The following is a 13,204-nucleotide window of genomic DNA, read 5'->3' on the forward strand; positions in this document are numbered from 1 at the left end:
GGGGGGGGGAGAGAGCGCGGGGGGGGGGAGAGAGCGCGGGGGGGGGAGAGAGCGCGGGGGGGGGAGAGAGCGCGGGGGGGGGAGAGAGCGCGGGGGGGGGAGAGAGCGCGGGGGGGGGAGAGAGCGCGGGGGGGGGGAGAGAGCGCGGGGGGGGGAGAGAGCGCGGGGGGGGGGAGAGAGCGCGGGGGGGGGGGAGAGAGCGCGGGGGGGGGGAGAGAGCGCGGGGGGGGGAGAGAGCGCGGGGGGGGGAGAGAGCGCGGGGGGGGGAGAGAGCGCGGGGGGGGGAGAGAGGCGGGGGGGGAGAGAGGGCGGGGGGGAGAGAGGGCGGGGGGGGAGAGAGGGCGGGGGGGGAGAGAGGGCGGGGGGGAGAGAGGGCGGGGGGGGAGAGAGGGCGGGGGGGGAGAGAGGGCGGGGGGGGAGAGAGGGCGGGGGGGGAGAGAGCGCGGGGGGGGGGGAGAGCGCGGGGGGGGGAGAGAGCGCGGGGGGGGGGAGAGAGCGCGGGGGGGGGAGAGAGCGCGGGGGGGGAGAGAGCGCGGGGGGGGAGAGAGCGCGGGGGGGAGAGAGAGCGCGGGGGGGAGAGAGAGCGCGGGGGGGAGAGAGAGCGCGGGGGGGAGAGAGAGCGCGGGGGGGAGAGAGAGCGCGGGGGGGAGAGAGGGCGCGGGGGGGAGAGAGGGCGGGGGGGGGGAGAGAGCGCGGGGGGGGAGAGAGCGCGGGGGGGGGAGAGAGCGCGGGGGGGAGAGAGAGCGCGGGGGGGAGAGAGAGCGCGGGGGGGAGAGAGAGCGCGGGGGGGGAGAGAGAGCGCGGGGGGGAGAGAGGCGCGGGGGGGAGAGAGGGCGGGGGGGGGAGAGAGGGCGGGGGGGGGAGAGAGGGCGGGGGGGGGGGGGAGAGAGGGCGGGGGGGGGGAGAGAGGGCGGGGGGGGGGGGGGGGGGGGGGGGGTGAGAGAGGGCGGGGGGGGAGAGAGGGCGGGGGGGGGATGAGAGAGGGCGGGGGGGGGGGGGGGAGAGAGAAGGCGGGGGGGGGGGGGGGAGAGCGCGGGCGGGGGGGGGGGGAGAGCGCGGGCGGGGGGGGGGGGGGGGAGAGCGCGGGCGGGGGGGGGGAGAGCGCGGGCGGGGGGGGGGGGAGAGCGCGGGCGGGGGGGGGGGGAGAGGGCGGGGGGGGGGGGCGAGGCGGGGGGGGGGGGGGAGAGCGCGGGCGGGGGGGGGGGGGGGAGAGCGCGGGCGGGGGGGGGGGGGGGAGAGCGCGGGCGGGGGGGGGGGGGGAGAGCGCGGGCGGGGGGGGGGGGGAGAGCGCGGGCGGGGGGGAGAGCGCGGGCGGGGGGGGAGAGCGCGGGCGGGGGGGGGGAGAGCGCGGGCGGGGGGGGGAGAGCGCGGGCGGGGGGGGGAGAGCGCGGGCGGGGGGGGGAGAGCGCGGGCGGGGGGGGAGAGCGCGGGCGGGGGGGGGGAGAGCGCGGGCGGGGGGGGGAGAGCGCGGGCGGGGGGGGGGAGAGCGCGGGCGGGGGGGGGGGGAGAGCGCGGGCGGGGGGGGGGGAGAGCGCGGGCGGGGGGGGGGAGAGCGCGGGCGGGGGGGGGAGAGCGCGGGCGGGGGGGAGAGCGCGGGCGCGGGGGGGAGAGAGCGCGGGGGGGAGAGAGCGCGGGGGGGGAGAGAGCGCGGGGGGGGGAGAGAGCGCGGGGGGGGAGAGAGCGCGGGGGGGGAGAGAGCGCGGGGGGGGGAGAGAGCGCGGGGGGGGAGAGAGCGCGGGGGGGGGAGAGAGCGCGGGGGGGGGGAGAGAGCGCGGGGGGGGGAGAGAGCGCGGGGGGGGGAGAGAGCGCGGGGGGGGGAGAGAGCGCGGGGGGGGGGAGAGAGCGCGGGGGGGGGGAGAGAGCGCGGGGGGGGAGAGAGCGCGGGGGGGGGAGAGAGCGCGGGGGGGGGAGAGAGCGCGGGGGGGGAGAGAGCGCGGGGGGGGAGAGAGGGCGGGGGGGGAGAGAGGGCGGGGGGGGAGAGAGGGCGGGGGGGGAGAGAGGGCGGGGGGGGGAGAGAGCGTGGGGGGGGAGAGAGCGCGGGGGGGAGAGAGCGCGGGGGGGGAGAGAGCGCGGGGGGGGAGAGAGCGCGGGGGGGGAGAGAGCGCGGGGGGGGAGAGAGCGCGGGGGGGGAGAGAGCGCGGGGGGGGAGAGAGCGCGGGGGGGGAGAGAGCGCGGGGGGGAGAGAGAGCGCGGGGGGGAGAGAGAGCGCGGGGGGGAGAGAGAGCGCGGGGGGGAGAGAGAGCGCGGGGGGGAGAGAGAGCGCGGGGGGGGAGAGAGAGCGCGGGGGGGAGAGAGAGCGCGGGGGGGAGAGAGAGCGCGGGGGGGAGAGAGAGCGCGGGGGGGAGAGAGAGCGCGGGGGGGAGAGAGAGCGCGGGGGGGAGAGAGGGCGGGGGGGGTGGGGGGGGGAGAGAGGGCGGGGGGGAGAGAGGGCGGGGGGGTGTGGTGGGGGGGGGAGAGCGCGGGCGCGGGGGGGGGAGAGCGCGGGCGGGGGGGGAGAGCGCGGGCGGGGGGGGAGAGCGCGGGCGGGGGGGGAGAGCGCGGGCGGGGGGGGAGAGCGCGGGCGGGGGGGGAGAGCGCGGGCGGGGGGGGAGAGCGCGGGCGGGGGGGGAGAGCGCGGGCGGGGGGGGAGAGCGCGGGCGGGGGGGGAGAGCGCGGGCGGGGGGGGAGAGCGCGGGCGGGGGGGGAGAGCGCGGGCGGGGGGGGAGAGCGCGGGCGGGGGGGGGAGAGCGCGGGCGGGGGGGGAGAGCGCGGGCGGGGGGGGGAGAGCGCGGGCGGGGGGGGAGAGCGCGGGCGGGGGGGGAGAGCGCGGGCGGGGGGGGAGAGCGCGGGCGGGGGGGGAGAGCGCGGGCGGGGGGGGAGAGCGCGGGCGGGGGGGGAGAGCGCGGGCGGGGGGGGAGAGCGCGGGCGGGGGGGGAGAGCGCGGGCGGGGGGGGGAGAGCGCGGGCGGGGGGGGAGAGCGCGGGCGGGGGGGAGAGCGCGGGCGGGGGGGGAGAGCGCGGGCGGGGGGGGGGGATAGCGCGGGCGGGGGGGGGGATAGCGCGGGCGGGGGGGGAGAGCGCGGGCGGGGGGGGGAGAGCGCGGGCGGGGGGGGGAGAGCGCGGGCGGGGGGGGGAGAGCGCGGGCGGGGGGGGAGAGCGCGGGCGGGGGGGGAGAGCGCGGGCGGGGGGGGGAGAGCGCGGGCGGGGGGGGAGAGCGCGGGGGGAGGGAGAGCGCGGGGGGAGGGAGAGCGCGGGGGGAGGGAGAGCGCGGGGGGAGGGAGAGCGCGGGGGGAGGGAGAGCGCGGGGGGAGGGAGAGCGCGGGGGGAGGGAGAGCGCGGGGGGAGGGAGAGCGCGGGGGGAGGGAGAGCGCGGGGGGAGGGAGAGCGCGGGGGGAGGGAGAGCGCGGGGGGAGGGAGAGCGCGGGGGGAGGGAGAGCGCGGGGGGAGGGAGAGCGCGGGGGGAGGGAGAGCGCGGGGGGAGGGAGAGCGCGGGGGGAGGGAGAGCGCGGGGGGAGGGAGAGCGCGGGGGGAGGGAGAGCGCGGGGGGAGGGAGAGCGCGGGGGGAGGGAGAGCGCGGGGGGAGGGAGAGCGCGGGGGGAGGGAGAGCGCGGGGGGAGGGAGAGCGCGGGGGGAGGGAGAGCGCGGGGGGAGGGAGAGCGCGGGGGGAGGGAGAGCGCGGGGGGAGGGAGAGCGCGGGGGGAGGGAGAGCGCGGGGGGAGGGAGAGCGCGGGGGGAGGGAGAGCGCGGGGGGAGGGAGAGCGCGGGGGGAGGGAGAGCGCGGGGGGAGGGAGAGCGCGGGGGGAGGGAGAGCGCGGGGGGAGGGAGAGCGCGGGGGGAGGGAGAGCGCGGGGGGAGGGAGAGCGCGGGGGGAGGGAGAGCGCGGGGGGAGGGAGAGCGCGGGGGGAGGGAGAGCGCGGGGGAGGGAGAGCGCGGGGGGAGGGAGAGCGCGGGGGGAGGGAGAGCGCGGGGGGAGGGGAGAGCGCGGGGGGAGGGAGAGCGCGGGGGGAGGGAGAGCGCGGGGGGAGGGAGAGCGCGGGGGGAGGGAGAGCGCGGGGGGAGGGAGAGCGCGGGGGGAGGGAGAGCGCGGGGGGAGGGAGAGCGCGGGGGGAGGGAGAGCGCGGGGGGAGGGAGAGCGCGGGGGGAGGGAGAGCGCGGGGGGGAGGGAGAGCGCGGGGGGAGGGAGAGCGCGGGGGGGGAGAGCGCGGGGGGGGAGAGCACGGGGGGGGAGAGCGCGGGGGGGGAGAAGAGCGCGGGGGGGGAGAAGAGCGCGGGGGGGGGAGAAGAGCGCGGGGGGGGGAGAAGAGCGCGGGGGGGGAGAAGAGCGCGGGGGGGGAGAAGAGCGCGGGGGGGGGGGGGGGGGGGAGACCAGCGCCATTATTGTGGAGCTCACAGAGTGTGCTGTTTGCTCCACTTTACCCCTCTCACCTGCCGGGATGTGAGTACGAGCCGCCTACCCTCCCCTCGTTACTGTCTCCGATGACATCCCATCCCTCCGTTCTCCCCAGCCCCTGCTCTGCCCCAGCTACTGCCGCCGCCCCTCCCCCCGCCGTTACCGTCTCCAATGACACCCCCCTCCCTCCGTTCTCCCAAGGTCCCCGCTTTGCCCGCTGCCGCAGCTCCCCCAGCTCTGCCCGCCACTGGTGTGTGTGTGTGTGTGTGTGTGTGTCACAAGGTCCCCATCAAGTGTGATTGTGTGTCGGCGCTTGCGATGCTTCCAGGACCTGCGAGAGGATCACATGGGAAGCATGTGATATCTCCGGATGTTGTGAGTGTGTGCACGCGATTGTACAGGTATGTGCGATATCGTGAGTGTGTGTGAGTGTATGCGATCGGATGTGTGAGTGTATGCGATCGAATGTGTGAAATGTCCTCCAGACGCAGGGGAGGATGGCATGCAGCACAGCAGCCTGGAGCCCCCACCGGAGGTCACAGGGAGGAATGATGTGAAAGGTGTGTGTGGCACAAGTTCCCCATCAGGGTGTGTGTGTGTGTGTGTGTGTGTGTGTGTGTGTGTGTGCGCCACTGCATGTGAGTACCTGTGTGTGTACCGGTGATACTGTCTGCAGGGTTGTGTATCTAATCCTATCCTGTGTGATACTGTCTGCAGGGCTGTGTATCTAATCCTCTCCTGTGTGATACTGTCTGCTGAGCTGTGTATCTAATCCTATCGTGTAATACGGTCTGCTGAGCCGTGTATCTAATCCTATCGTGTGAAACTGTCTGCTCAGCTATGTATCTAATCCTGTGTGATGTCTGCAAAGCTAAACATCTAATCCTCTGCTGTGTGACATGGTCTGCACGGCTGTGTATCTAATCCTGTCCTGTGTGATACTCCTGCTGTCCTTGGTGACACTTTAGACATTTCTGGTCACCAGGAAAATGGCTGTGCACTGTGTCCTTACATGTCATTCTCTGTTATCTGTTGTAAACATTCAGATTAGGAGGAGGGAGGCGTGCCATCACACACAGGAGAGCAGACTCCGCCTACTTTACGGCAGGCTGTAATCTGAGCTTTTTATACAGTGGAAATTCAGTAGGATTTCAGAAGCTGCTCCCCCTAGTGTTTAACAGTGGAAAATATCAAACTTTTTTTTTTATATTTTGCACAATTAAAAAAAATAATAATAATATTTAAACAAAACATTTAAACATTACTTTACATTTTTTCAGTTATTATAATTTTTTTTTTACGATACCTTCCCTTTAAACAAGTAAACTATAATAGGCCAAAAGAAGAGCAGATCAATGGTTGGTGTGACAGAGAAAGTAAAGCCGTACTAAAGACCCTGACACAGCCTCAAACAAACACAGAGACCCCAACCACCCGGGCCTGAGGGAAGCCTATGACACCATACAAAGGCAGCACAAAACCATCCTCAGGAGGAAGAAGCAGAGCTACATCTCTAACAAACTTAGGCTATGTGCCCACGCTACAGGATTTACCGCGGATTTAGCCGCGGATTTACCGCGGATTTGCGGAAAATCTGCAGCAGCAGCACTTCCAAGCCATTTCAATGGCATTTTGGAAATGCTGTGCCCATGCTGCGGATTTTTCCGCGGCGGATTTGCCGCGGATTTTGATCCGGAAAAATCTGCAGCATGTCAATTGTTTGTTGCAGATTTGGTGCGGATTTTTGGCTTTGAATGGGGAAAAAAAAAAAAAAAAATCCGCATCAAAATCTGCGGCAAATCCGCGGTAAATCCGCGGCAAATCCGCGGGTGCGGATTTGCCGCGAAAGTCGCGGATTTTCAGGCAAAAAAATCCGCAGGGACATTCTAGCGTGGGCACATAGCCTTAAGGCCCTGTCACACACAGAGATAAATCTGCGGCAGATCTGTGGTCGCAGTGAAATTGTGGACAATCAGTGCCAGGTTTGTGGCTGTGTACAAATGGAACAATATGTCCATGATTTCACTGCAACCACAGATCTGCCCAAGATTTATCTGTGTGTGACGGGGCCCTTTAGCCAACTCCAAGACAACTACTTCTGGGAACTATGGAGTCACATGGACACAAAGAGCAAGAATAACAACATCCAAATCCAAAATGGCAATATCTGTCTCCAGTACTTCAGAGATCTCTACAAAGACATCCCAAAAGAAGGACTAAGCCAAGAGCAGGAAAACAGAACATCAAAACTAAAAGGTGATGGAGGAGAAAGTCAAATTTCCTAAAACCCTCTGGATACACCAATTACATTAGAGGAAGTTGAATCTCTTCCATAAGGTGTAAAAAAGCCAGGGGTCCGGATGGAATCCCCCCAGAGATGCTGAAATAAAGCCCACCGGAAATACAAGCTGCAATGGTTAAACTGTTCAATATTGTGCTGAGTGCCGGCTTCTTCCCTCGTACCTGGAAGCAAGCGTCTATCACACCCATCCACAAGAGTGGGGACAGGTATGACCCTGCCAACTACAGAAGAAGACGTGTCAGCAGGAACCTGGGAAAACTGTTCACCAGCCTCCTGAACAAGACGATCCTCAGTTTCCTCACCGAGCACAATGTCCTCAGCAAGAGCCAACCAGGCTTCCTGCCAAACCACCGCACCACATCTACACCCTGCACAGTCTCATTCGGAGCCACATCCACGAAAAAGTATGTGAAGATATACGCCTGTTTTATGGACTTTAAAAAGGCTTTTGACTAAGTGTGGCACCCGGGCTTGTTCTTGAAATTTCTGGAGAGCGGAATAGTAGGAAAGTCCTACAATGTCATCAAAAGCTCCTAAACTGAGAACCTCTGCAGTGTGAGTGTGAACGGTAGAAGAATGGCTTATTTCCAGCAGAGCCAAGGAGTCAGACAGGGCTGCAGACAAAGTCTAACGCTCTTTAACCCCTTCATCTCCCGGGGATTTTCAGTTTTTGCGTTTTTGTTTTTTTCTCCCCTTCTTCTGAGAGCCATAACTTTTTTTTATTTTTCCGTCAATCTTGACATTTGAGGGCTTGTTTTTTGCGGGACAAGTTGTACTTTTAAATGAAGCCATAAGTTTTACCATATGGTGTACTGGAAAACAGCAAAAAAATTCCAAATGTGGAAACCCTGCAAAAAAAGTGTGATGGCACAATAGTTTTTGGGATGTTTTATTCATGGTGTTCACTACATGGTAAAACTGATGTGTGGGTATGATGCCTGAGGTCGGTGCGAGTTTGTAGACACCAAACATGTAATTCACAAGCTTGTCCAATAAAAGTGGCGTACGTTTTGTGCCATTTTCCAAAACCCATAGCCTTCTCATTTTTCAGGATCTATGGCTCAGTGACTGCTTATTTTTTGCGTCTCGAGCTGACATTTCTAATGGTACCATTTTTGCGCAAATGCTACATTTTGATCGCCTGTTATTGCATTTTGCGTAAAACTTGCGGCGACCAAAAAACGTAATTTTGGCAATTGGAATTTTTTTGCGACTACGCCGTTTACCAATCAGGTTAACTTATTTTATATTTTGATAGATCGGGCATTTCTGAACGCGGCGATACAAAATGTGTGTATATTTATATTTTTTTTAATCCTTTAATTTTCAATGGGGTGAAAGGGGGGTGATTTGAACTTTTAGGGGTTTTTTTATTTTTTAAAACTTTTGTACTAGTCCCCCTAGGGGGCTATAGCGATCAGCAATCCGATCGCTCTGCCCTATCTGCTGATCACAGCTATACAGCTGTAAACATCAGATACGGTCACTTCCTGATTCGTTCAGCTCCGGGCTGAGTGAAAACGAAAGTGACTCGTCATAGCTGCAGGCGTCATCACATGACCCTGTGCTACCATGGCAACCACCGAAAGTCACGTGATCACTCACGTGACTTCCGGTGGAGGCGGCGATAAGTAAAAATCATGACCGCGAGTATATACATCTCGCTGCCAGACTTTGGCAGCGAGATGTAAGGGGTTAATTTTACGGGTGGATTGCGATTCCACTCATAACATGCAGGCACACGTCAGCTGTTGAAAACAGCTGATATGTGCGCCGATCGTCGCATCCTGCCCGCGGCAGGGGGCAGGGCTTAACGCCACATGCTCCATAATGGATAGATCCGTCAAAGGTCGTGAAGGGGTTAATATCTCCATCAATGAGCAAACACTGCTCTGGAGTCTTCAACAGATCCAGATCTCACACTCCATGACGCCCAGGTGAAATCCTTGCTCTATGCAGATGACCTCCTGCTCCTGACACCAACTGGGAAAGGCCTCCAAGACAACCTACAAATCTTGGAGAAATTCAGCTCTACGTGTGCACCAGTGATCAACCTAAAAGGAGGTCAACATCACAGAGTTCCAGAAGAGAAAAATGAAGATCGGACCAGCACCTTAATTTGTTTTAAATAACTGTGCTCTTACAGGAACGGACACATACACCTACCTGGGCCTGGAAATTCACCAGTCACGGAGCTTCAAATAAGCAATAGAGATTGCTATGCCACCTGAAGGAAACTATCATCTGAAGCCACCAGTGAGAGTCTGGCTAAAAAGCTTTAATTCCATCATCACCCCAATCCTCCTGTACGGCAGTGAAGTCTGGGGTCCTCACACTTAGCCCGATTTCACACATCCAGCTTTTCGCCGGTTTGGCGGATGCGGTGCACGCCAGTACAGTGTATACAGTACAGTGGCAGCGCGACAAGCTGTCATGTGACCGGAAGTTACAGCGCTGTCATTGTACTGTATACACTGTACAGGAGTTTGCCGCATCCGCCAAACCGGCGAAATACGTAATTACTTACCGGTAATGTGTTTTTTCTGAACCCATGACAGCACCCTTACATTACTCGTGGTGCTGTCATGGGTGCTGGAAAAAAAAGGATGTGTGAAACCGGGCTTACGCAGATTGATCAAGGTGGGATTCCAGCCCAACATAAATATTCAACCTGGAATTTTGTAAGCGCCTTCTCCAGGTCCATCAAAGCACCTCCAACAGTGCCTGTCAGGCCGAGCTGGGCAGATTCCCTCTACACCTAGCAGTTCTGAAGAGGGCACTGTCATTTCGGTCTCACCTATAGAATAACAATCCACGCTCCCATCACCATAAAGCCCTGATACATATAGGTGGTCCAGATAAACCAGGACCCCTGGCACAGCTCTCCCAAACCCAACGGGACAAAATGACCAATCACAGCAGCCTGACAAAAGCCAGAATCAGGAAGATGGTAGACGAGGACCAAGAGAGGTACACTGCTGGCCAAAAGTATTGGCACCCCTGCAATTCTGTCAGAGAATACTCAGTTTCTTCCTGAAAATGATTGCAATCACAAATTCTTTGGTATTATCTTCATTTATTTTGCTTGCAATGAAAAAACACAAGAGAATGAAACAAAAACCAAATCATTGATCATTTCACACAACTCAAAATATGGGCCAGACAAAAGTATTGGCACCCTTAGCCTAATACTTGGTTGCACAACCTTTAGCCAAAATAACTGCGAACAACCGCTTCCGGTAACCATCAATGAGTTTCTTACAATGCTCTGCAGGAATTTTAGACCATTCTTCTTTGGCAAACTACTCCAGGTCCCTGAGATTTGAAGGGTGCCTTCTCCAAACTGCCATTTTGAGATCTCTCCACAGGTGTTCTATGGGTTTCAGGTCTGGACTCATTGCTGGCCACTTTAGTAGTCTCCAGTGCTTTCTCTCAAACCATTTTCAAGTGCTTTTTGAAGTGTGTTTTGAGTCATTGTCCTACTGAAAGACCCATGACCTCTGAGGGAGACCCAGCTTTCTCACACTGGACCCTACATTATGCTGCAAAATTTGTTGGTAGTCTTCAGATTTCATAATGCCATGCACACGGTCAAGCAGTCCAGTGCCAGAGGCAGCAAAGCAACCCCAAAACATCAGGGAACCTCCACCATGTTTGACTGTAGGGACCGTGTTCTTTTCTTTGAATGCCTCTTTTTTTTCCTGTAAACTCTATGTTGATGGCTTTTCCCAAAAAGCTCTACTTTTGTCTCACCTGACCAGAGAACATTCTTCCAAAACGTTTTAGGCTCTCTCAGGTAAGTTTTGGCAAACTCCAGCCTGGCTTTTTTATGTCTCGGGGTAAGAAGTGGGGTCTTCCTGGGCATCCTACCATACAGTCCCTTTTCATTCAGACGCCGACGGATAGTACGGGTTGAGACTGCTGTACCCACAGACTGCAGGGCAGCTTGAACTTGTTTGGATGTTAGTCGAGGTTCTTTATCCACCATTCACACAATCTTGCGTTGAAATCTCTTGTCAATTTTTCTTTTCCTTCCACATCTAGGGAGGTTAGCCACAGTGCTATGGGCCTTACACTTCTTGATTACACTGTACACCGTAGACACAGGAACTTTCAGGTCTTTGGAGATGGACTTGTAGCCTTGAGATTGCTCATGCTTCCTCACAATTTGGATTCTCAAGTCCTCAGACAGTTCTTCGGTCTTCTTTCTTTTCTCCATGCTCAATGTGGTACACACAAAGACACAGGACAGAGGTGGAGTCAACTTTAATCCATGTCAACTGGCTGCAAGTGTGATATAGTTATTGCCAACACCTGTTAGGTGCCACAGGTAAGTTACAGGTGCTGTTAATTACACAAATTAGAGAAAAGCATCACATGATTTTTCAAACAGTGCCAATACTTTTGTCCACCCCCTTTTTATGTTTGGTGTGGAATTATATCCAATTTGGCTTTATGAGAATTTTTTTTTTTTTCATTGAAGACAAATTAAATGAAGATAATACCAAAGAATTTGTGATTGCAATCATTTTCAGGAAGAAACTGAGTATTATCTGACAGAATTGCAGGGGTGCCAATACTTTTGGCCAGCACTGTACATCAGTGACTGGAGGACCGATGTTAACACCTCACAGAAACAGACCACGTACCAGAGACTACAGACTGGCCCCATATCTGGAGAAACCCCCAGATCCCAGAGACCGCAGGACTATGAGCGAATATAGACTCAGTGCCCACAGTCTAGCCATTAATTCCCACACAAGCAGAGCTACAAGCCCAGGGAGGACAGACTGTGCCAACACTGACCTGGAGGCTAAGGAAGGATGAAACCCACCTCCTGCTACACTGCACCAAACACTCAGCAGTGAGGGACACTCAGCAGTGAGGGACACTCAGCAGTGAGGGACACTCAGCAGTGAGGGACACTCAGCAGTGAGGGACACTCAGCAGTGAGGGACACTCAGCAGTGAGAGACTATGATATCTTCCCGGGATTTCAGCTCCATAAAAGGAGGAAGAGAAAATATATATCCTGCTGAAGGAAATATGATAAAGGGAACCTGTCACCACTTTTTTGGCGTATAAGCTGCGGCAATCACCACCGGGCTCTTATATACAGGATTCTACCATGCTGTATATAAGAGCCCAGGCCGCTGTGAGAACATAAAAAACACTTTATAATACTTACCCAACGGTCGTGCGGTGGGCCATATGGGCGTCTATGTTCTCCAGTGCCGGCGCCGCCTCTTTTGGCCATCTTCGTCCTCCTTCTCTAGCCGGGTGCATGATGCGTCTGACGTCATCCACACTCGCCGGCATTCAGGTCCTGAGCAGGGCAGATCAAAGTATTGTAGTGCGCCTGCGCAGGATCGGCGAGTGTGTATGACGTAGACGCGTCATGCACCGCGGCTTCAGAAAGAGGACGAAGATGGCCGAAAGAGGCGGCGCTGACACCGGAGAATGGAGATGCCCATATGGCCAACCGCACAACCGTTAGGAAAGTATTATAAAGTGTTTTTTATGTTCTCACAGCGGCCTGGGCTCTTATATACAGCATGGTAGAATCCTGTATATAAGAGCCCGGTGGTGGCCGCAGCTTATACGCCAAAAAACTGGTGACAGGTTCCCTATAAGCCATGGACTTCTATAGCCCCCACCCCCGATGTGCCCCATCCATCCTTCCTACACTCCTCACCCCCGATGTGGTCCCATCATGCAGTATCGCCCAGTGTAAGCCCCCAATATGCAGCATCGCCCCCTGCCCTGTGTAGCCCCCCATATCCCCCTTCCTTATGGAAGCCTCCACAGCCCTGTGCTGCAGCTTCAGCCCCTTCCCTGTGATATATACACGAGCTGCAGCCCCCAGTAGTGACAGGAGACACTTTTATTTCTTCCCCCAAAATCCAGTGTGACCTCAGCTCTATAACTAATGAGGAAAAGCTGAATCTTCCCACCTCAGGGTCAGGATCCGTCCGCTCTGCACAGGAGCCCGAGCACTGCTGCTTCCCCTCACAGATCTGCACAGCATGAGGAGGCCCCGCCCATTCCGGTGACGTCATTCCCTCAAAAAAAATCAACTCTATGCTAGAATGTACGGGCTGCTGTCTGGTATGACGTCACTTTGACACGTGTTAGGGGCGTGGTCTGATGTCACAAAGCGCGAGGCGACGGTTGTGTCTAGAATGGAGGTGATATTGTGAGGTGACTGCAGCCTCCAGTGTAGACGGCTCTGTACTGAGGGGACTAGAATGGAGGTGATATTGTGAGGTGACTGCAGTCTCCAGTGTAGACGGCTCTGTACTGAGGGGACTAGAATGGAGGTGATATTGTGAGGTGACTGCAGCCTCCAGTGTAGACGGCTCTGTACTGAGGGGACTAGAATGGAGGTGATATTGTGAGGTGACTGCAGCCTCCAGTGTAGACGGCTCTGTACTGAGGAGACTAGAATGGAGGTGATATTGTGAGGTGACTGCAGCCTCCAGTGTAGACGGCTCTGTACTGAGGGGACTAGAATGGAGGTGATATTGTGAGGTGA

General features: G+C 59.5%; 1 protein-coding gene across 1 annotated transcript in view; it reads right to left on the reverse strand.

Moving 5' to 3' along the window:
- The window catches only part of LOC142277328 (uncharacterized), a 27,134-nt gene extending 14,432 nt beyond the window's left edge, over positions 1–12,702 (reverse strand). Inside the window, exon 1 of the mRNA XM_075332640.1 lies at positions 12,624–12,702. The gene's annotated coding sequence lies outside the window, so the exon portion shown is untranslated. The remainder of the gene's footprint in view (positions 1–12,623) is intronic.
- Between the last annotated feature and the right edge of the window lie 502 nt (positions 12,703–13,204).

The sequence above is a fragment of the Anomaloglossus baeobatrachus genome, unplaced genomic scaffold, assembly GCF_048569485.1.
Source record: "Anomaloglossus baeobatrachus isolate aAnoBae1 unplaced genomic scaffold, aAnoBae1.hap1 Scaffold_41, whole genome shotgun sequence".
Classification (NCBI taxonomy): Eukaryota; Metazoa; Chordata; class Amphibia; order Anura; family Aromobatidae; genus Anomaloglossus; species Anomaloglossus baeobatrachus.